Raw genomic sequence first — 22291 nt, forward strand, 5'->3', positions numbered from 1 at the left:
ATGATTCCACTGCTGATCTCGTGAAGCAATCTGCCCTAATTTCGAGCACTCGAAATAAGGCCTCGATCACTCGAAAATTGGCCAGAATGCCCTATGCTTTGTTTGCTCCGCCCGGACCTACTTTGGTAAAATGTCCATAACATTGTACTCCGAACTCCGAATGACGAACCGTTTGAAGTTTTGGAAAGCTAATTCAGAGATTTAATTACTTTATGTTTTGGGGGAGATCCAATTCTCAAGGATGATTGGTCAAAAATGAAGATCAAGGCAGAATTTCATTGCTGCCAGGCAGTTCTGCGTACCTCTGGTAACAAGGCCATAACTCTCTGCTCCGAGCTCTGAATGACAAACCGTTTGAAGATTTGGGAAGCTGATTCAGAGTTCTAAATCTTTCATGTTATAAGGGAAGTCCAGTTCTTGAGTTTTCTAGGTCGCAATGGCAAGCAAAGTCCTGACTCCACTGCTGCCAGAAATTTAGCCTTGTGCCTTTTGATGGTCTAAAATCCACAAAGTCTTATTTGTACTCCTTTTTGGCAAAAGGACCTGAAAATATATACAAACACACAAATGGGGATAATCTACATAAAATAAGCAAACAATGGACTTAAATAATGCAATTAAGGGCGCTTGAATATGCAATATTCGGCGCTTATCAAATGCACCCACTTGCATTCAATTGCCCCTATTTAGAGCACATCACTATGAAATTAAACCACAAACTATTCAAATGCTTCCAAACTATCATTGACTTCTTAGTGAAGAACCTTATAAGCATTTGGATGAGTTTCTTGAAGTGTGTTCCATCGTGAAATACACGGACATGCCGGAAGAAGTGTTAAGGCTTAAAATTTTTCCTTTTACCCTTAAAGACAAGGCAAAATATTGGTTCAACAATCTTAGGCCTTTTTCGATAACTTCTTGGGCGGAAATGCAACAAGAATTCTTGAAAAAGTACTATCCGGTTTCGAAGACCAATGCCATGAGAACTTCAATTAGAGAATTTTCTTAAGGGGATGGGGAAATGTTTCATGAGGCATGGGAAAGGTTTAATGATTTGCTTAGAAAGTGCCATCATCATGACATACCTAAGTGGCAACTAGTTCAATATTTCTTTGAAAGTTTACCGGATAATCACAAAGGTATGGTTGATGCATCAATGGGTGGTTCTTATTTTGACAAGCATGAAAATGATGTGTGGTAATTGTATGAAAGCATGAGTGAAAATTCAATGCATAGGTCTTTATCTTCTAAAAATGGTAGAAACCTAGGTGGAAGGAAGAATGTCGGCTTGTATCAAGTTGACAACTCCAATGACATAGCCGCCGAGATGAAATCCTTGTCTTAAAGGTTTAATCAATTTTTGATCAACCAAAATTTGGCGAATCAAGTATCTTCCTCCCCTACTCATATTCATCATCGTGCATCTAATGAATCTTGCATGACTTGTTCAAGTATCTTGCATTCTACTTCCAATTGTCCCCATGGACATGTGCAAAGTTAGCCCCATGAGCAAGTCAATGCTACATTTGTTAATCAAGGGAATAATCCCTATGACACTCATTACAATTCAAGTTAGAGGACCCATCCAAACTTTTCTTGGAAAAGCCAAGAGGAAGGCTCAAACCCTCCCCAAGGTGGTTTTCAAGGGAAGTATGTTCCCCCACTAATGCAAGGCCAAGGTTCCCAAGGTTTTAAATCATCATCATTTCAATCACATGGTAATCAATTTTCTAATTCTCATTTTCCTAACCAATCATATTCTCAAGGAAACTCTAGGAGTCCCGCCTTTGAAGAGAAAGTTTTGACCGCTTTAAGCACTCTAGAGGCAAACACTCAATTGCTTCATTCCCATTCTCAATCCATTGCTAAGCTAGAAACCTAAGTCGGGCAAATAGGTAATACCTTAAATGCTAGAGAGAAAGGGAAGATGCCTTTAAATGCCCCACCAAAGCAACAATGTGTTGTGGAGACCCATTCCTCATCGAAAGGGCACACAATTGAACATGTTAATGCGTTGACAAGCTTAAGAAGTGGGAAGGTTATTGACAACCAAGTAGGTATCCCCAGTGAAGAGAGTGAACCGATGCAACCAAAAGTTGACACCCGTCCCGTTTCTCATCATATTCCTCCTTCATTGCATATGCATGATCATTCAAATGAGAAAGTGATTTGAAAAGTGAGTTCAAAATTGATTTGAAAGATGAAGTGAACAAAGCTTTGAAAAAAGATCTTAAAAATTCTTGTGTTGAAGATTCTTCAAAGAAAATTTTTTAAAAAGCTTTTGAGCCAAGAGCTCTATTTCTGGATGCCTTAAAAGGATCCATTTATCTTAATAAGCAAAAGACTAAGACAAATGAAATCATTAAAATGTTTAGGCAAATGAAGATTAATCTTTCACTTTTGGATGCAATTAAGCAAATTCTGGCTTATGCCAAGTTCTTAAAAGATCTTTGCACCCAAAAGAGGAAGAACAAGAGCCAAGCACCTAGGAAAGTGGTCTTAACCGAGTAAGTGAGCTCAATCTTGTAACATAACACTCTCCCAAAGTTTAAGGACCCTGGTTCACCTACTACCTCTTACATCATTGGTGATCATGTTATTAATCGGGCTCTTCTAAACTTAGGAGCCAGTATTAATCTTCTTCCATACTCGGTATATGTTAGATTAGGCTTAGGAGACTTGAAACTGACGTCGGTGGTTTTACAACTTGCCGACCGATCCATCAAAAAGCCTAGGGGTATCATTGAGGACGTCTTGATTAAAATTGATAAATTCTTCTTCCCGGTCGATTTCGTTGTCATTGACACGGAACCGGTTCCAAATCCCAAGAGTTAAATTACCGTTATCCTTGGCCATCCTTTATTGGTAACCTCAAATGCCAACATCAATTGTAGGACGGGGGTGATGAAAATCTCATTTGGATATATGAAAGTGAAGTTGAATATCTTCAATCCGGCCCCAAATTCATTTGACAAGCATGAAGAAGTAAATGTTGTAGAAAAATGTCTATATAATGAATGTGAAAGAATGGAGTCTTTTCTTGAAACCAAAACTTTAAAAAGTTCATCTTCAACCTTGAATTCAAAAAATGATGTTTCAAAATCTTGCTTTGAAAGGGCATGGAAGCCCAAAGATTATATTGACAAGGGACCAACAATTTCCTTTGAACCTCATCCAACAAGTTCTCTAGAGAACCATTTGTTGGGTGGAATTCAAAATACCTATCACCCCGACAAGGAGGGGATGCATTATAAGATGTTTGATCCGGACTTAAAGAGCCCAACGTCTTGCTAGAGACGTTAAAGACTAGTAAATGCTTCGTAGGGTTTACAACCCTATTCCTCCCTCATTTCTATTTTACCTTTCATTTCTTGCGTCGTCTAGATATGTTTTGGAATTCATACACATGGCTAGGATTTCAATTGAGTATGCATGCATTTTCATTCTGAAAATAGACATTTTGTTCCAGTTCGATCGATCTCAAAAGAAGTTCGATCGATCAAACACCCATCCCTGCATCCAATCATTGTTCTGTTCCACTGATCTGAAAATTCCTACATAAATAAGCCCTCTATGTATCATTCAAAAATTTCTTTCGATCGATCTGAGTACTCCAAGATCGATCGAAATTGCCCTTGGATTGATCTTCACTCCACACTTAGAAATTTTTTGAGATCCATGAAAAAGGTCTCTCTGTGTATCGTTCGAACTTCTTTGCAGGTTTCCACCTGTTCGATCGATCGAAGTACCTTTTCGATCGATCTCAGCTTGATCGATATGTGCCTCTTGTTGACCTCGATTTTAACTTTGATTGCATTTTTTTTTTTTTTTTACTAATTTGATTTTATTTTATCTTATCTTCAAAAACCTTAAAAAGATTTTTATTTTAAAGATTTTTTATTTTTAATTTCTACTTTTCTTTTCATTTTAAAATTTTTAAAATCCAAAAATTTATATATTTTTTAAAATTCTATAAAAAAAAAATTATTGTATTCTATGTTATTTTTCCAAAAATTCAAAAAAAAAAAAAGTTTTGAATTTGAATTCCTACTTTTTGATTTGTAAATATTCAAATACAAAAAAAAAAAAAAAATCAAAAATCAAAACAATTTGTCGAGATCGATCTCAACATTTTCAAGATCGATCTATGTTCGATCGATCGAAAATTTTCCCTGATCGATCGAACTGGTCGGGAAATGTTTTTAAAAACAAAACCCTAGGGTCATTAGATTGATTCAAAGATCAATCTAAAGACCCTTTCATCCCTCGCTGCTGCAAACATCACCTCTTCCATCTCCGGTGAGCCCTCCGGCGACCTTCCTGAGCCTCGAATCTCTCTCCCTCATCTCAGATCTCACCTCTTTCCTTCGAACCACTTCTCTCGTTGACTTTAGGTAAGTGTGAATTGTATTTCTTGATTTCAATCTTCAATCACATGTTAGATTTAGGGTTTCCATGTTTGAATCTTGCCATTTTTGACTTGATGAAGCATGTATATATATATATATAAATGTATATATATGGTTTTGCATATAATTGATTTAGAATGTGATTTTAGGTAAACAAGTGACCCAATCTTGTGTTGTTGATGTGTGGAGGGCCCCACAAGCTTGCTTGGGTGCCCTCGTGCCACAAACGTCACAGATCTGTGACTGTTCGAATTGCCCCTAGCAGTTCGATAGATCAAAGTTTTATTCAATCGAACACACAAGATCGATCGAACTTATCTCAGATTGATCTCACTGAGATCGATCTCACATTTTTGTGATCGATCGAACTTCAAAGACTTCCATCCCACACTTCACACACTCTCTTTTGTGATTCCATGCTATCTCATACATGCCCAATGCCCGTGTTTTCCACATTGGATGCATTCCATACTTATATTGTTTAGCATGCTTCACTTCATGTCACTGTTTATTTAGCTCATCACTGCTTGCGTAGATTCATGATTCTTATTCTGTGTTGTCTATCTTATTTGACATCTATGTTTCTATATACTGTGCCTCAGATCTTTATAATCTATTACTGATCTTGCAAGTGTTGTGTTCTTTTGCAAGACATAGCTTGAGTAAAGACTATTGCCAAATGATAATATGAGCGGCAAGTCAGGCCTAGATTAGAGGAGCCAGGTGAGCCCTCTCATGTTCGGGAGCAGCCCGACCATCAGACAAGACCATCCCAGGTCCTTGATCCAGAGTAGCCCATTGAGGCTGAGCTACCTGAGTAGCTAGAGGATGATATTGAGGCAGATCCCACTCAGTCCCCATCAGCCGATTCTAGACTCCAGTCTTTGGCCTCTGCATTTTTATCATCCCACAATGAGGCTGAGCGTACCCCATCACCTTTTCCACCTCCGCCTCATCCACAGCCGGGCCAGGCATTAGACAGACCGCTGCCGAGATACTCATGCCTTATAGTGGCGCATGAGTCGGTCTTCGACATCTCCTTCTTCTCCTGGTATATCCTGACCCGGGCAGCCTATGAAAACATTGACCGCAGGGGCATATCAGCCATTCTAGCCCCAGTAACTTACCCAGTTTACCTGAGGCTTGTTCGGATGTTCTTCCAGAACCTTCGACCTGCCCCTGAGTAATCTGGCGGAGCTGCACACTATAGTGGATGGCCATCTTATCCATATTACAGTGGAGACTTTGGCTAGATCCTGCCTCTATTCGCATGCCAGCCCTCCTGAGCTTGAGCTCGATTATCCCATTTTGGAGAGGATGCCTTCTTATACATTTATGGCTGAGGCACTTACAGGCCATTACAGTAAGGGTGACACATTTGCTACTCATACCTATCTGTCCGATGACCTGTGATTCTTTGATTCGGTCCTGTACCAAAATGTGTTCATGGCCGGCCACAAGATCCAGAGGAGTGGCGATTATTTGACAGCCCTGTATGCCTTCTACACAGGATGCTGGGTATCTATTCTAGCCCTCTATTGGACTGTGATGATGAAGCTATATGCCGACTACATCAGCAAGGCTAAGCCCATTTGGCCATCTGATCACTCAAATCCTCCAGGATCAACGCTATCCATTCTGTCCAGATGAGTGCCCTGAGACAGGAGCTTACCATTTTGGCAAGAAGGACTGGAATAAGAACTACAATGCTCTTATCAAGAGTCTTCTGGATGACTCTATGATAGCAGTAGAGGAGGCAGAGGGGGAGAAGATAGCAGCAGCAGCAGCGGACGATCCAGTAGTCGATCCAGTTGCAGTCTATATGGATATAGACTTGGAGCAGTATCTTGCAGAAGGTCTACAACATCACTCTCTAACAGGGTTGCCAATTCGTTCTCCGGAGCACGCTCAGAATGTACCACAGTTTTCTGATCCAGTCATACCCGAGGCTTCAGTACAGACACCCGGTTTTGGAGAGCGTCTCCAGGCTTTAGAGGATGCTGTAGTCTCTATCCGTGCAAATACTATCTCCATTCGAGCTAACATATCTTCCCTGCGTACGAATGTCATGACTGCACTGCGAGACATACCCCGAGATATCCGCGGAGCGGGCCCTGTCTGTCCTACCTCCTCAGCATGACCTTCACATCTATCTACTACCTGCTTTACATATCTCTGATATTTGCTATTTTTGCTACTGTTGTGATATTTTTACGGCCAGTCTGTTGGCCCAGACATTCTGATGTACATTATTTTTACATTATTTTGCTATACATGCCATATTTTACTATATTTCAGATGTCATACCTTGTATTGATATATCTGTTTGTGATTGACTCCATCAGGTGCATCCCAGTGACTTCAGTGAGAGAGAGTGCTGTCCAAATTTTCAGGACCACCCTTTTTCCTCTCTTTTTATTTCAATTTTTGTCCCATTTACACTTGCATGTCCACTGTGCACTATTATTATCCCCTTTGTTGTCTAATGAACTTTTATCCAGTGCCATCTTTTCAGGCATCACAGTTAATCCCAAGTTTGGGGGGGTTATACCACACACTTTGAATACTTGTGTCACGGCCATTCTTTGCTATAGCTACACGGGTATACTCTTTCCTTTGTTCTCTTTGCACATTGAGGACATTGTGCCATTTAAGTTTGGGGGTAATGGTGTTAAATGTAGTATTTGCTTCAATTCAAAATTTTAAGTATGACTTATGTATTTAAGGGATTGTCTATAATTAGTCCATAACTAGCGATGATTTTAATCTTTTGAGGACTATATTGCCTAAAATTAAAAAATTGCTTGAATTGAGAGTCCAATACTCCTTGTATGCCTTGTGGATGCCATTTAGGAGTAAATTTTTCAAAAGATTGATATCTTGCTTGCACTTGTGGTCCACATCATCCTGATTTTGTGATCATTTTGAGATTCTCTCTAGGATTCTACACTAGCACAGGTACCCACTAGCATTTATTTGTGGGGTACATGCTTTGTTAATTATTAAATTGGTTATATCCCAATTGGGCTAGTAGTGCAATGAAAGCTTTTATTTTGACAAAAGTGGATAACAATCCCTTTTTCATTGAGTAGCCGGGATTCTAGCCTCATCAAGCATTAAATTTCTCACGCCAAAAGGTGGAGGGCCTAAACACTAGGTTAATAATTGAACTAAAAAAAAAAGAAGAGAAAGTTGCAAAAGCAATAAAAAGTGAGGACTTTTCCCAAAAGCTGAGAAGTGGGAAATGATTAGATGGAGGATGTTTTGATTTGTAGCCTAATTGATTTGAGCTTGTAAGTCCGTAGGGGTGTTTGAACACCTAATGCCCTAAAGCAGTCTAGTTTCGGAGTCATTGACCTAACGCTCGACCTCATGAATCGCTAGAAAGCTTAATAGATCTACACATTGCACCATACTTCCATCTTTGATCCTCTAAAAAAAAAAAAATTGAGTGAAAAGAATAAGTGCACCTAGATTAAATAAAGCTTTAATAAAAGGTCCACTCTTTGTTTTGATGATTGGGACTAGATTTGTGTTCTAGTTTGAGGATAAGGATGTGGTCATTTCTTTAGTTGGCTTAGATAGCAACACATTTGATGCCGGTCCACTCAAAAAGGATTCTAGTGTTGTTTTGATTTGCATGATCATTCTCTTGATGTGTGGAGGACCATACTTGCTTGCTTGATGTTAAAATTTTGGGAGATTGCTTGTAAATGGTTGAAAATTTGCATAATTGAGGTAGTTTTCTCCTAATGCTTGTTTACAATATTGGTGCCTCTTTTGTGAGAATGAGCTTAATGTTTGTGGGTATCATTTATAGAAACCCTCACGAGACTTCACTCGTCCACTAGGGGTAACCTAGGGGTTTAAAAGGCTTGCTGCATATGCTAAATGTAATCGTGTTCCCTACAAAAGTGGCATTATTCATTTATTGCTTTCTAGTTCATAGTTGTATAGTTGTTTATTTCATTCCTTTACTTCGTAGTTTATTGCTAGGGACTAGCAATATTTAAGTTTGGGGGTGTGATGAGCGCTGAAAAGTGAGCATTTAAACCCCTTAAGCTTAGGTATTCTAGGACCTTTATCTATCTTACTTTCCCATTTTAAACTAATTTCGTGTTATTGCCCTTTTTAGGTGCTTATCCCCAAAATAAGTTAATTCAGCCAAATAAGAGCTTAAAAGAAGCTAACTCAAGCTGGATGGAAGAAATGAGTAAAGTGGAAGCAGATTGAAGCAAAGTGTGAGAATTCAGCAGGTTCAATCGATCTCAAGAACACTTCAATCGATCAAAAGTCCAACAATCTAGACACTTCAAGATGGATCCAAGCTCTTTTGTCCTTATCCAAAGATCCCACAAAGTTCGATCGATCCAAAAATTCTTAGATCAATCGAAAAGATTTCATCTTATCTTGTTGTACCACCCCACCTACCACTTTTGTCTCTTTTCCCAAAATATCTCAGATCTGTCCTTATCCAAAAAGGCACTGCTATGGGAGGATCGATCCAGCCAAAGTTTGATAGATCTCAGCCATGTTCGATCGATCACAACACAAGTTTGATCGATCGAACCCTCTCAAATGCAAATTAAATCAATTTACAGCTCATTAAAAGTTCTCTCTCTTATTTTCTCTACCTTTTAATTACTTATTTTATATTGATATTGTTTAGTCTTAATTGTAGTTTACTCAACCAAACAACCTACCTTTGATCACTCGACCTACTAACCCTAAGCAGGGTTGGTATGATATTGTCCGCTTTGGGCCTGAGCCCGCACGGTTTTGTTCTTGGGCTTCACCCCAAAAGGCCTCATACCAATTGAAGATGACGCACTTACATATAAGCACTTCACCTTTCTTTTACCCAGGCGATATGGGACTGTGCACCCGTAGCTCTCCAGTATGGTAGCCTGTCAGTAACTCTGTTTATTAAATCTATGAGCACTGCAGGTGCATTAGTCATCCCAAACAGCATGACACGAAACTCATAAGAACCATTTCTCGTGAGAAATGCTGTCTTAGGAACATCCCGGTCCCTAACCCTCAGCTAATGATATCCAGAATGTAGATCAATCTTGGAGAAGTATGTGGCTCCCCTTAACTGATCAAATAGATCATCAATCCTAGGTAAAGGATACTTGTTACGAATCGTAACCTTGTTCAACTCTCTGTAATCTATACACAGGCGAAGCGAACCATCATTCTTCTTCACAAATAATACTGGTGCTCCCCAGGGTGAAGTACTCCTGCGAATAAAACCTTGGCTGAGTAGTTGCTGAATTTGATCCCTCAGCTCACGCATCTCCACTGGTGCCATCCTATAAGGTGCCCTAGCAATAGGCGTAGTGCCTGGAGCTAAGTCAATAACAAAGTCAATCTTGCGACTAGGTGGCAACCCTGGAATCTCCTGAAATACATTCGGGAAATCTTGTACAATCGGTATGTTATCCAATGATACAGTAATCCCCTCTTCCGTTTCCTCCACATGAAATAAATAAGTGCTAGTAACTCCGCTAGAACGCGGCATAGCGACAACATACATATCCTGACCAGGTATGGTAAATATAATAGACCTATCAAAGCAATTAACTTGGGCATGGTAGTGAGACAACCAATCCATCCCAAGTATCGCATCATAAGTGTGCATGTCCAGGACCAATAGGTTGGCTAGAAATCTGAGTCTGCCAATATTTAGTGTCACAGGCCCATCACTCTCATGTATAATAGTTGTATCGCCTAATGGTGTAGAAATACCCTGAGGTCTAGTGAATACCCTCGTCCTCATCCTAGATAAAACAATAAAAGTTCTAGCTACAAATGAGTGTGTAGCAGCCATATCAAATAAAACACGTCCATGAAAACCATGTATAGGAAACTTACCCTCAACAGCCTGAGGTGCCTGCATATCCTGTGGCTTAGGGTTGTACACCCTGCCATAATGTAACTGCTGCGGTGCCTATCCCTGAGGTTACGGCGGTACCGGTAATGTCGGATAAGTCTGTCCCTGAATCTGAGGAACCTGTGGAGCTGGTAGAGGCACTGGCGCCCTCTGTCCCTGCTGGACATGCTATCCCTGTCCCTGTTTCTGTCCTTATCCCTGTTTAACTGTAGGACACTGCCTGGAAGTGTGACCATACTCCCCACAAGTGTAACAACTACCCTGGAAAGTACCAAATGGCCTCCTCTGTCAGTTAGCCTATGGCTGACCCTGTCCTGCCTGTGGTCCCCTATTCTGCTATCGCTGAACTGGTGCCACATCCCTGGGAGCATCTGAACCCCCCTTGTGCTTCTTCAAAGGCTGCTGTCCCTGGAATATGCCCTTGTCATTCTGTCGATGTCCGTTCCCATTCCCTTTCTCAACTGACTGGTTAGCAGAGTCTCTATCACCCCGCTTCTCACCCTTGGCCTGTCTGATGTCCACGGTCAACTGATACTGCTGTAGAGCGGCGTATACCACCTGAGCATGGGTAGTATAAGCTGGATTACCTGTAATAGCTCTCTTGATAGACCACATCATCCCCTTGACAAAACTGTTGCATTTCTTCTCTTCTGTATCCACCTCATCCGGTGCAAAAAGAGACAAGTGTGTGAACTGCTGCTCATACTCTGCCACTGTCATGTTTCCCTGTTGCAGATTGAGAAATTCAGTCTTCATGGCTTCCCTGACTACATAAGGAAAATACTTTTCATCAAAGCGTGCACTGAACTGATCGTAAGTCAATGCCATCCTCTCCTCTGCGGTGGTAACTGACTCCCACCATTGCAGTGCATCCCCAACTAGCTTGAATATAGCAAGCATCTGCTTTTGAACCTCCGTTCACTGAACCAAGCGAAGATGTCGCTTGATGTCCTGTTTCCACTGGTGAGCTGCTCTCGCATCGGTGGAGCCTGTAAACTCAGGTGGGCTCCCTTTTGTGAAAGAACTCCTGGCCTTCTCCCAAGTATCAACCTGAACAACCGGTACTAGTAACGGTGCCGGCTGTACCTGAGGCTGATTCTGAAGTGCAGCTGTTACCCCTGCCTCTATAGCCCGAGCAATAAGGTCATTGAGGTGAGGAGGAATCTCTGAATCCCTAACCAGATCCTGAACCTGTTGAACCTCCTCCTGTTCCTCATAGTACTGCCCCTCATAGTATTGACCTTCATCCTCCTGACGTTGCCTACGGGCCGCTTCCCTTCGTTGCCGATTGTTCCGTCTAGTTCTTGCGTTAGCCATTCTGTCAACACAGAAAGACAGACATCAGCACGATTAAACTGAACCGTAAAAAATACAATGAATCCTAAACTTAAGCTCTAAACAATAGAGAATGTTACGCGGAAGTCTTATACGATAGAATCCTAGAGACACTTGAACCTGGAGTGCTCTGATATGAACTGTGATACCCCTCGGATCCGAGACACGGGTTGATCAGGCCCAGGCCCAAACCCGAGGGAAATATCAAACAATTAATATATAACCGAACATAGAATACAAGATGAGATAAATAATAATAATAAGCTGAAAGAATACTAATTGAAATCCTCAAAATATCATTAATGAAAACTATTAAATCCAAACTCCAAAACTCCATAAGTTACAACTCGGGAATCCATTTAGTGGACCCCTTATTAAAAACCCAAAAGAAACTAAAATAACTGAAATAGAAACTTAAGGTAAACATAGCAAAGATTCCTACGTAGTCGGAGGAATGAATGTTTGTATCTGCTCTGCACGTCCAAGCTCTAACCCTGGAACTGATGAACACCTGAAAAATAAGATAGTGGGTCAGGCCCACATACAAGTCCTATTCTACTATGATCCAAACAGTAATCCGATACGCAGAAACATCCTAGGAAGACTCAACAATATCTAGAGTAGTCCATATGTATATATATAATACACTCTATAGGATGCTCACTAGTCCAGTAGGTCTGTCTCAGCCTGAGTAGAGATACCATGCAAATCGCACAATAATGTGGTCATGTGTACCTAGACCTACCAGGGAACAACACCTATGTCCAGTTATCCATCCTAGGTGATATACGCGCCCTAACCATGGTCCTGAGATTCAAACTCTTACCATGGCATCATAAAATATGTATATAAAATCCTTGTACTCCTAATACAAAATATCAACCATCTGTATTGTGGTTTAATATATGTATAACCAGTCCATCCTAAAACCACCACAGGTCATTCAATCGTTTTAATGATATGACACAACTATGAGATGGACTTAACCTCTTGTTTTGGTTAATCCACCACTAAATCCAGATTAGGTAGAACACGATATTCGATTTACTTCATACCTAGTATGCCACCGTCCCATACCGGTGCACACAGTCCTCCATCCAACACAGTTAACAAAATAGCATAATAACCACTTATTAACTATACTCCAGAACCAACATACAACCAATCTAATATGTGTATGATTCAATTATACATTCAATATAAGATATAGAAATCCTATTCCAGTCCTCCAAGTTTACAAAGAAGAACTACGCATATAATTCCTCCAAAACGGTACAATAACTGATGAAAATTACTGCATAATTATACTTCAATTAATTTCCATTTAAGCATTCCCACATTAATTACCAGACTATATAATATATGCTTATACAACAGTTGAACCATGAATAACAATTTAAAATTATGCTAGAAACCAAAGTGCTTTATAGGAACAGCAAGCAATGTCAATGTAAAAATCAACCTTCCACATGCAGTGTATTAATTAACTGTAGGTTATTTCATGCTTTAAAATTAATACAAACATGCTTCCCAATCCGTTTAAAACTCTAGAATAGTTTAATAACCCATCCACAGCCCCTAGAGCAACCCAGAAACCTTCCTACAGGCCAACCGGAAGTCAGAAACGTGAAAAATCAAAAAAAATAAAAGAGGAGCCGCCTCCACCAAAAGTGGAGCCGCCTCCCCCCTTGGTAGAGCCACCTCCACCACATGTGGAGCCGGCTCTACCCCTTGTAGAGGCGGTTCCACCCTTGTGGTGAGCCGGCTCTATTCCCCTATGACCCCCTATGACCCATTTGCACGTAGTTTGATCATCTTCTTCGCCTCCGGTGGGGTTCAGAGGCTCTGTACAACTTTGATAACTTATTCTAGAGTTCAATTGATGTCCTAGAATTAATTAAAATCATGCATTCATTCCAAAACACACAAGGCTAACAAGTTTAAAAACCCACGCAAACAGACTCTTAACAGAGTAACTTCATACACACAGAACAGATTCATACAACGATATAACAGTCGATTCAACCACGCTTCCAACATTGATATTAACTTTAATTTAATTTGTTTTAATGCTTAATTAATCCCTGGAGTCTAAATAGGCATGCACAGAACACGAATTAAAGGGAAGGAGAAGAATAGTGACTTGCCTTGAATTTCAGTTTTGAAACTCTAAACCACTGTCTTTGAAACTTCTGTCCACGTCTGAGACTCCTGTTCTACACCTTAGGTGCTCTTGGTTCAACCCAGAAGCACTCCGTCCAGTGTATCCTTGAACCTCTCCGATAACGTCCTAGTTTCCACTCTCTGTATCTCTCTATCTCACGGTATAAGTATCAGTGAATAGGGTTTTGTTTTGTAACCCTAAACTAACGTAGAATATGCATATATATAGACTAATAAATTCTAAATCCTAATCCTTATACAACTCGGCCCATTGAACAACCTATGTTTAATAGTGCCGGCTACATGAACTTACGTAAATTTATAATAACAATAACTTAAATAAAGAAATAAAAAAAAAAAAACGACCATTAACAACCAATTAAATAATTAAAACAATTTAAATAATTAACAATTTACAAAATAATTAACAATTAAACAAAATACCCGCAATTAAATAATTAACACAACAACCAAGGAAAACAATTAATCACAAAAACAATTAAATCAAAAATAAAATACCAGAAATATCCTTTTAAAAATTAGGGGTATTATATTAACATACTTTAATTTGAGAGCATTTGGTTGAGTTTGGAAATCTAGAGACTTTAATTAAGGGAATTAATTAAAATCTATTTTGGTGGTTTCATGGGCCTAATTAAGCTAGTGTGTGAATATATGTAATGACCATGATATGTCTATTAACATATATTAAATTGGGGCCAATTGGAAATGATTTGAAATCTAGAGAGTTTAATTATTTTGATGTAATTAAATTCTATCTTGTTTATCCATGGATCTAATCATGTTTTAGAAGTTGTTTCTATTTTAAGAGCATGGATTTAGACTTATGATGTATTCACTAGATTATGTTATATGCATTGAAGAGCATTGTTATTAAGCTTATATTCATGAGAGTATGTTTCTAATATGAATATATTATTGGTTTGTGATTTCGTAGCATTATGGATATGAAATGCTTATTATACACAATTGAGAGTTATATTGCTAACTTGTTGATAACCTAGAGAATCTATGTCTTGATGTGTGGTATTAGATATTCTAATTATGCTAAATTGTTATATTTAGTTGATGTTGCATTTTAGACTTCAAGTTGATAACCTTGAGAATCTATATGTTGTTGCTTATATAAGCATGCTCCTATGTTGTTGCTTTGTGTAAGCATGCTCCTATGTTGTTGCTTTGTGTAAGCATGAACCTATGGCGCTAAAATTGCATGAATGAGGTGATTGATGCTAGAAATGATCTTAGGTAGCTAAGATGCTCCTTGAGTCTCACCTTTGACATAGACGTTAGGTGGAATGAACCACAATGATTAAATCATGCAACTTGTAAAACGTAGGTCGATGCATGCTCATTTCCTACGAGTAGCTTTATGTTACTCACCCCTACGATACTGGGGCATATTTCAGGTACAAGCATTAAAGGTGAGACTTCCATTATGCTTGGATGACTTGTGGACTTGAAGACTTCCATTTTTGTGAAGGTTGGCTCGGAATGCCAATTGTTGTCTTAATTGTCAAATGTGTATATTTGATTCGAAACTTGTAATGTGTGCCTAAGCACACTTTTGATTCTCATTTTATGTATATAACATGAGGCCAAGGGCCAAACTTCTTGTAGAATCACATTTATGTCATGGATGTTGATTTTTTGCCTTTAGTCAGATTATATGAAATTCATGCGTTATAGTATGCTATTTTGCACCAGAGCATGCATTGTGTATGAAACTCATTCATTAGCATTCATTCATCATGTATGAGGTGTGGCCAAAGGCCAAACGGCATTTTGAAACCATCTCATGATTTTAAATTCCAAGTTTTCGTTTCAAACTTCATTTTTGGCATTTTGGCCGTTGGGGGGTCATATTTTGCATCGGCCATATTTTTGGGCCATGGACCATTGTAGCATATCTTACTAGGTATGTTACATATGTGTGAGTGGTCGTTTCCGGGCAAAGCTTCTTCTTTGGTGAAATGAGGCTCCTACGGACTCATTTTACACTTTTGTTGCATTTTCTGACCTAAGGGTATTTTGGAAATTTCCTTTGGGAAACAAATTCCGTTCTTCACATGGTTGAATAGAAAATATGATTTTAGGGGGGTTTTCTTTTTCGTGTTTTTCCAGAAAATGCCATATTGGCATCGAAAATTGCATCCGAAGTTCAGCTCTCAGTTTTTAAATTTAGCATCTTTTTGGACCCTCTAGACCAGTTTTCTTGGAAGGGAATTTTGGGCATTTCATAGTGAGTTTTTTTCGATTTTCCTTAAGAGTCATGTAGAAAACTCGATTTTAGGGGGCAGGGGGAGGGGTGGTTTCTTCTTTGAGTTTTTCCAGAAAATGTCATCTTGGCCCTCAAATTTTCATTTTTCCCAAAAAAATCCCTGCTGCCAGGTTTTTGGGCTGCCCATTCTGCCTCCTTCACATGTAAACGGTTACGAGGGGTTTCGTAACCGGTTACATGTGCATGGGCAGTGTTTTTGTCGTGAATTTTGGCCTCCTAACCGATTAGGAAGGCCATCTAACCGGTTAGATGATCTTTGGTTGGCACTTTTTGACCGTTTTGCCCCTTCTTCTTCCGTAAGCCATATCTTCTTCATCTGAATCAAGCGATTTTTGAGTCTAAGTTCATTAATTTTTCGTTGTCTTTCCAATGGTGTGCTTGGTGGCACTCACTTTTAAGCTGGAAATGACGATTTTTTCCCTAGGTTCATTCTTGTTCGTTTTTGAAATGTTGCTTTCCCATTTGATTCCTTTGGGTTCCGTGACCTCGTTGAGGGTCATAATGGTGTCTTAGAGCCATGTTGTATCTCTAGAGACCGTTGTTTTATCTTTTTCTTCCCTATTTTGGATCCGTTATCGGGTCATCTTTCGGTTCATCACTGGCGCACCGGGTTAGAAAACTTGGGCCATCACAAGTGGTATCAGAGCTCCTAGGTTCGAAAACCTTTGGACGACAGGTTTTGGGTGCATATCATGCTTTTATTGCCATGCTCTATCTGTTTATATGCTTTATGATAACCTGTTTATGGGCTTACGTGCTACATGTTGTATGCCGTTTGTTTAATATTGTTTTATTCTAATGTAAAGAGCATGACATATGATGTATGCTAGATTAGAATTGCATATGCATAACTGTGTTGCATATTTGGCATGACACGGGTTTGGTCATTGAGGCACGAGTTGAGGTTGATGGTGATTGTAGTCACAGTCTCGTGGTGATTTAGGTTATTGTCGACCTAGCATTGGTTTTGAGGTAGGTGGATGGTCACCTTTTGTTTAGACTCATGTGAGATGAGTCATTTGGCATTACCGTAGTGGTGGATTTGTTGGTTTTGGGCCATGATGAGGTTATGGACCTCTTAGGATCCTTGATTGTTCAGGATGATTCCTCTGGAACTTGCATTTTTTCGTGGGCAGGTACGTTTGTGGGCGGGTGCATGGCACTGTCATGCTACCGTACTGGTGAGCTACAAGTACAGTTCGTATGGAATCAATGTTGGTTTTGTTTTGATAGGCGTTGTTCTTTTGATCGATGATGATGATGGTTGTTTTGGAGATCAGTCATAGTGATTAATTTGGTTATTAGTAGTATGGCTGTAGTTACCATTTTCCTTGAGGAGTTCTTGTGTGACGACGCTTTTGGGATCAAGTCGATTGATTGAGGTTACGGATAGTGAGAGCACTGCACTGTTATTGTCACTTGTAATGTCACCTCTAGATTCGGAGATGGATTGTTAGAGTCTTACCGTTGTGGTAAGGGCTCATGTTTGTTTGGAGACAGGTTGTTATCGCATTGGTCTTGGAGATAGTTTATAACTAGGAATTGTCCTTCATTTTCTTAGACACTCTAAGACACGATGTCCATAGGGTTCATTATTGCATCATGTTGTCTTATGCAGTTTCGTTTACTACCATGTTAGTAGTATGATTTATGATATTCTGATACATGAGTAGGTGGAGGTATATCCACATTTGCCTTCTTGTTGTGTGGTATTGGCATGCCTTCTTTATATGCTTAGAGATGCCATGTTGTTACTGTATTTTACTGACATGATTTTTGTGCTTACGTGGAGACGTGTTGCATGTACCTTTGATTTTTATCTATGTGAGTAGATTTTCTTTCTGGTAGTTGCATTCCTTGTCATATGCATGACTTCCAGGTTTGGTTTTCCCATTCATTTCCCTCAATCGCACGTAGCGTGTAGGCGGGTTTCTACAAGGGTTTTGTGTTGGTTCAAGTAAGGGACTTCACATGGAGTGAGTTTTTTCTCTTCATTGCATTGCGTACAGTTTTGGGGTTGACTGATTTGTGAGGGTCACCATCGTTGTCTTGAGTCCTTGGTGAGGATTTGTTGGATCTTGGTCGGCTTACTTCCATGTAGGGGGTGAAGTCTTTGACCTTGTTGTCTTTTGTTTCAGAGCTTGAAGACAAAAGTGGAAAAGAGGTAACGGAAAGACCTCAACCCACTCTTCATCCTCAACGAAGAACTTTGGATTATGGGGCTTATTTGGATTATGGGAAGATGGATTAGGTGAAGGTGCACCAAGTAACGACTTATGAAGGGTCATATTGAGCACGGGAATGCTCAACAAGTTATCCTTCAGACTTTCAACATCCTCCTCACACTTAACCAGCGGTTCGGGCTCAATAGCTTGAGATAACTCAGGAGAAGGAATAAGAGGAAGTGCAAGCTCCCAAGAGAGGGATACATTTGATGTTGACAAAGGAAGAGAATGAATAGGAGGAATATCAAGCAAAGAATTGACCTCGCAAACAGAATTGGCAATATCAAAATCCTCATAATTAAAATGAGCTAAGCATGTTTTTAGAGGATCCTCCATTAAAGGAGGTGCATCAAGCAAGGGATTATGTAGGGGCTGTGCTGGATTTTTATAGGATACAATCTCATCATCATTAATTTCCTCATTTTGAACCACAAATTCTTCAATTTTTTGTGTGGCGACAATTTGATCTTCACCCACTATTTCTTCATTTTCACATGCAATAACCACTTGAACATTCTCGTGATGAAAATTACTAGAAGTAAACTCATCATTCATAGAATTCTCTTTTGGATTGACCACAAGTTCAATTGGGAATTCTTCTTCCTTTTCCTGATTTAGAACATCAACCATTTGTTGAATTTGGGCTATCTGGTCATCTAAATCAACTCTAGATTGGGAATGAGAATAGGCGGTGGATTGCATGCTAACAATGTCATCCAACATTTGCTTGTTGGACTCCATCATTTGCGTATACATAGACTCTATCATTTGTTCGTTGGCAACTATTAACTCATCCAATGGAGACGGTAGAATAGGAGAAGAAGAGGGCTGGAAATAATGATCATTGGGTTGAAAATTGGAGTGAAAATGTTGCCCAAGAGATTGTGGGGCTGAATTTCCTATGTCATACCATAAGAAGTTTTGATGATCTCCTGAACCCGAGTTTTGAAAATTAGAGTGAAAATGTTGCCCAAGAATTGGAAGACAATCTCTTGTATGATGTGTATTACTAGAGCAAAAAGCACAAAACGCATGTGGTGTGTAGAATTGAGTTGGGAGATAATTATTCTCCATCTAGGAGTAATTCAACAACACACAAAGTAATCAACACAACGATTCTTTATCATCAACTCCACATACAATGATCCCTTTCTCCTCAATTATCAACAAGATAGGAAATAAATGGCCACGACAAGGACCGATGCTTGAATACGAAATTTAAACAGGATAAGAGCCTCAACAAGGGCTTCATAACTAAACTAAAACTAACTTTAACACATGCACAATATTCACAACTCAAAACTAGAAGTCACGAGACTTACCTGGGGTCCTCTAGACTTACAATTTGCTAGCATTCCCCCGGCGAGCTTCGAGTCCCTAGAATCTTACAACACTTAAAACATTGAGATGGTCAAAACATACAAGAAATATTCACAAGACACAATATTCACAATCAAACTAAAATTAACCCTAGAACTTTGGTCGCTAAACCATTTGCAGTCCCCGGCAACGGCGTCAAAAATTGATCGGTTGGTCAATTAAACATCAACCTTCGCAATAGCACGAATCATTGTAAAATAGGGCTATTGGTCGGGTAAGTCGAACCACTGGGACTGCGCTAATCTATGGCAACCTAAGTGTCTAGAGTCATTTTAGAGTGATAAGGGGTGTTCATAGAGGGTTTGTTTTATGGTCACTAAACTAGGAATTCAAAGTGCATAAAACAATAGTGTGCTAGGAAGTAAAGAGAGATAGAACAATAGAGAAGAGACTAGGGAATTGACTTCACCGCAAGCCATATAAACATGCCTAATTGCATTTAACTTGGGGAACAAAGTATACATGCAACCATGATATGTAGAAATGCAAGACAACTACAATATCTTCAAGAAGTTCACACATTCAAGAATTAAGTATAATCCATCCAAGGTTGGCATAAGTCATCTATCTAAACTAGGGTATAGAATGAAGTATCCTTCCTAAGCTATGAACTATCAAAGTCCTCAATTTGTGTGGTAAGTGCACATGAAGTCTAGAACTAAGCCATAATCCATCAAAGGTTTCCCTAAGCCATGGAATATCAAATTTCTTAAACAACATGCCATTAAAACTATTGTATAATCTCATCTTCATTCTCACTATAAAGATGTAAGTAGCATAATCATGAAGAAACAATTTCTAAGACAAGATAAGAGTCTCTACAAGATTAAATATGGAATGAAACACAAATACATCAAAGTGTATCTCTAGATTAGACAACTTGTTACATAAATGCAAAGTTCCCCAAATATAAACACAATTAATACATATTTACTTGACAAAGGTTACATCAACTCCCTAGGAAGAGGTTTAGTTACCCATGGTAGCTCTAGATGAAGGAGGAAGTAAGGCCTCCAACTCCATTTTCGTGCTCCCTTGTGTTGGCTTGAAGAACTCCTCTCTCTTGCTCTCTCCTCTAATCTTGTAGAATCAGGCCTAATGTAAATGTGTGGCTCTCCCCTCTTTATCTAGATAAGAAATCCACCCAAAAAACCCTCTCTCTCCTCCAAGAAACATCCCCAACCAACTCATAAAGGAGGGCTTCCAAAGTAGGTAAAATCTGAGCACAAGTGGGCTGAGTGCTCGAAATAGGGCCTCGAGCACTCGAAAATTGGGCAGAATGCCCTATGCTTGGTTTGCTCTTCCCGGACCTACTTTGGTTAAATGGCCATAACTTTGCGCTCCAAACTCCGAATGATGAACCGTTTGAAGATTTAGAAAGCTAATTTGGAGTTCTAAAAACTTCATGTTTTAGTGGAGATCCAAATCTCAAGGATGGTTGGTCGAAAATAAAGATTAAGGAAGAATTTCATTGCTGCCAGGCAGTTCTGCGCACCTCTAGTAAAAAGGCCATAACTCTCTGCTCCGAGGTCCAAATGACAAACCATTTGAAGATTTAGAAAGCTAATTCAGAGCTCTAAATCTTTCATGTTATGATGGAAGTCCAGTTCTTGAGCTTTCTGGGTCAAAATGGCGAGCAAAGTCCTAATTCCACTGCTGATCTCGTGAAGCAATCTGCCCTAATTTCGAGCACTCGAAATAAGGCCTCGATCACTCGAAAATTGGCCAGAATGCCCTATGCTTTGTTTGCTCCGCCCGGACCTACTTTGGTAAAACAGCCATAACGTTGCGCTCCAAACTCCGAATGATGAACTGTTTGAAGTTTTGGAAAGCTAATTCAGAGATTTAAATACTTTATGTTTTGGTGGAGATCCAATTCTCAAGGATGGTAGGCCAAAAATGAAGATCAAGGCAGAATTTCATTGCTGCCAGGCAGTTCTGCGCACCTCTGGTAACAAGGCCATAACTCTCTGCTCTGAGCTCCGAATGACAAACCGTTTGAAGATTTGGAAAGCTGATTCAGAGCTCTAAATCTTTCATGTTATGAAGGAAGTCCTGTTCTTGAGTTTCCTAGGTCGAAATGGCGAGCAAAGTCCTGACTCCACTGCTGCCAGAAATTCAGCCTTGTGCCTTTTGATGGTCCAAAATCCACAAAGTCTTATTTGTACTCCTTTTTGGCAAAAGGACCTGAAAATATATACAAACACACAAATGGGGATAATCTACATAAAATAAGCAAACAATGGACTTAAATAATGCAATTAAGGGCGCTTGAATATGCAATATTCGGCGCTTATCAAATGCACCCACTTGCATTCAATTACCCCTATTTAGAGCACATCACTATGAAATTAAACCACAAACTATTCAAATGCTTCCAAACTATCATTGACTTCCTAGTGAAGAACCTTATAAGCATTTGGATGAGTTTCTTGAAGTGTGTTCCATCGTGAAATACACGGACATGCCGGAAGAAGTGTTAAGGCTTAAAATTTTTCCTTTTACCCTTAAAGACAAGGCAAAATATTGGTTCAACAATCTTAGGCCTTTTTCGATAACTTCTTGGGCGGAAATGCAACAA

At 39.5% G+C, this 22291-nt stretch overlaps 1 pseudogene; it reads right to left on the reverse strand.

Annotated features, from left to right (window-relative positions):
* Positions 1–984: 984 nt before the first annotated feature.
* LOC132301937 (small nucleolar RNA R71) lies at positions 985–1083 on the reverse strand (annotated as a pseudogene).
* Positions 1084–22291: the final 21208 nt, after the last annotated feature.

The sequence above is a fragment of the Cornus florida genome, unplaced genomic scaffold (assembly GCF_030987335.1).
Source record: "Cornus florida cultivar Cherokee Brave unplaced genomic scaffold, ASM3098733v1 CherokeeBrave_3.0.0_Hap2_Chr03, whole genome shotgun sequence".
NCBI classification, from domain to species: Eukaryota; Viridiplantae; Streptophyta; class Magnoliopsida; order Cornales; family Cornaceae; genus Cornus; species Cornus florida.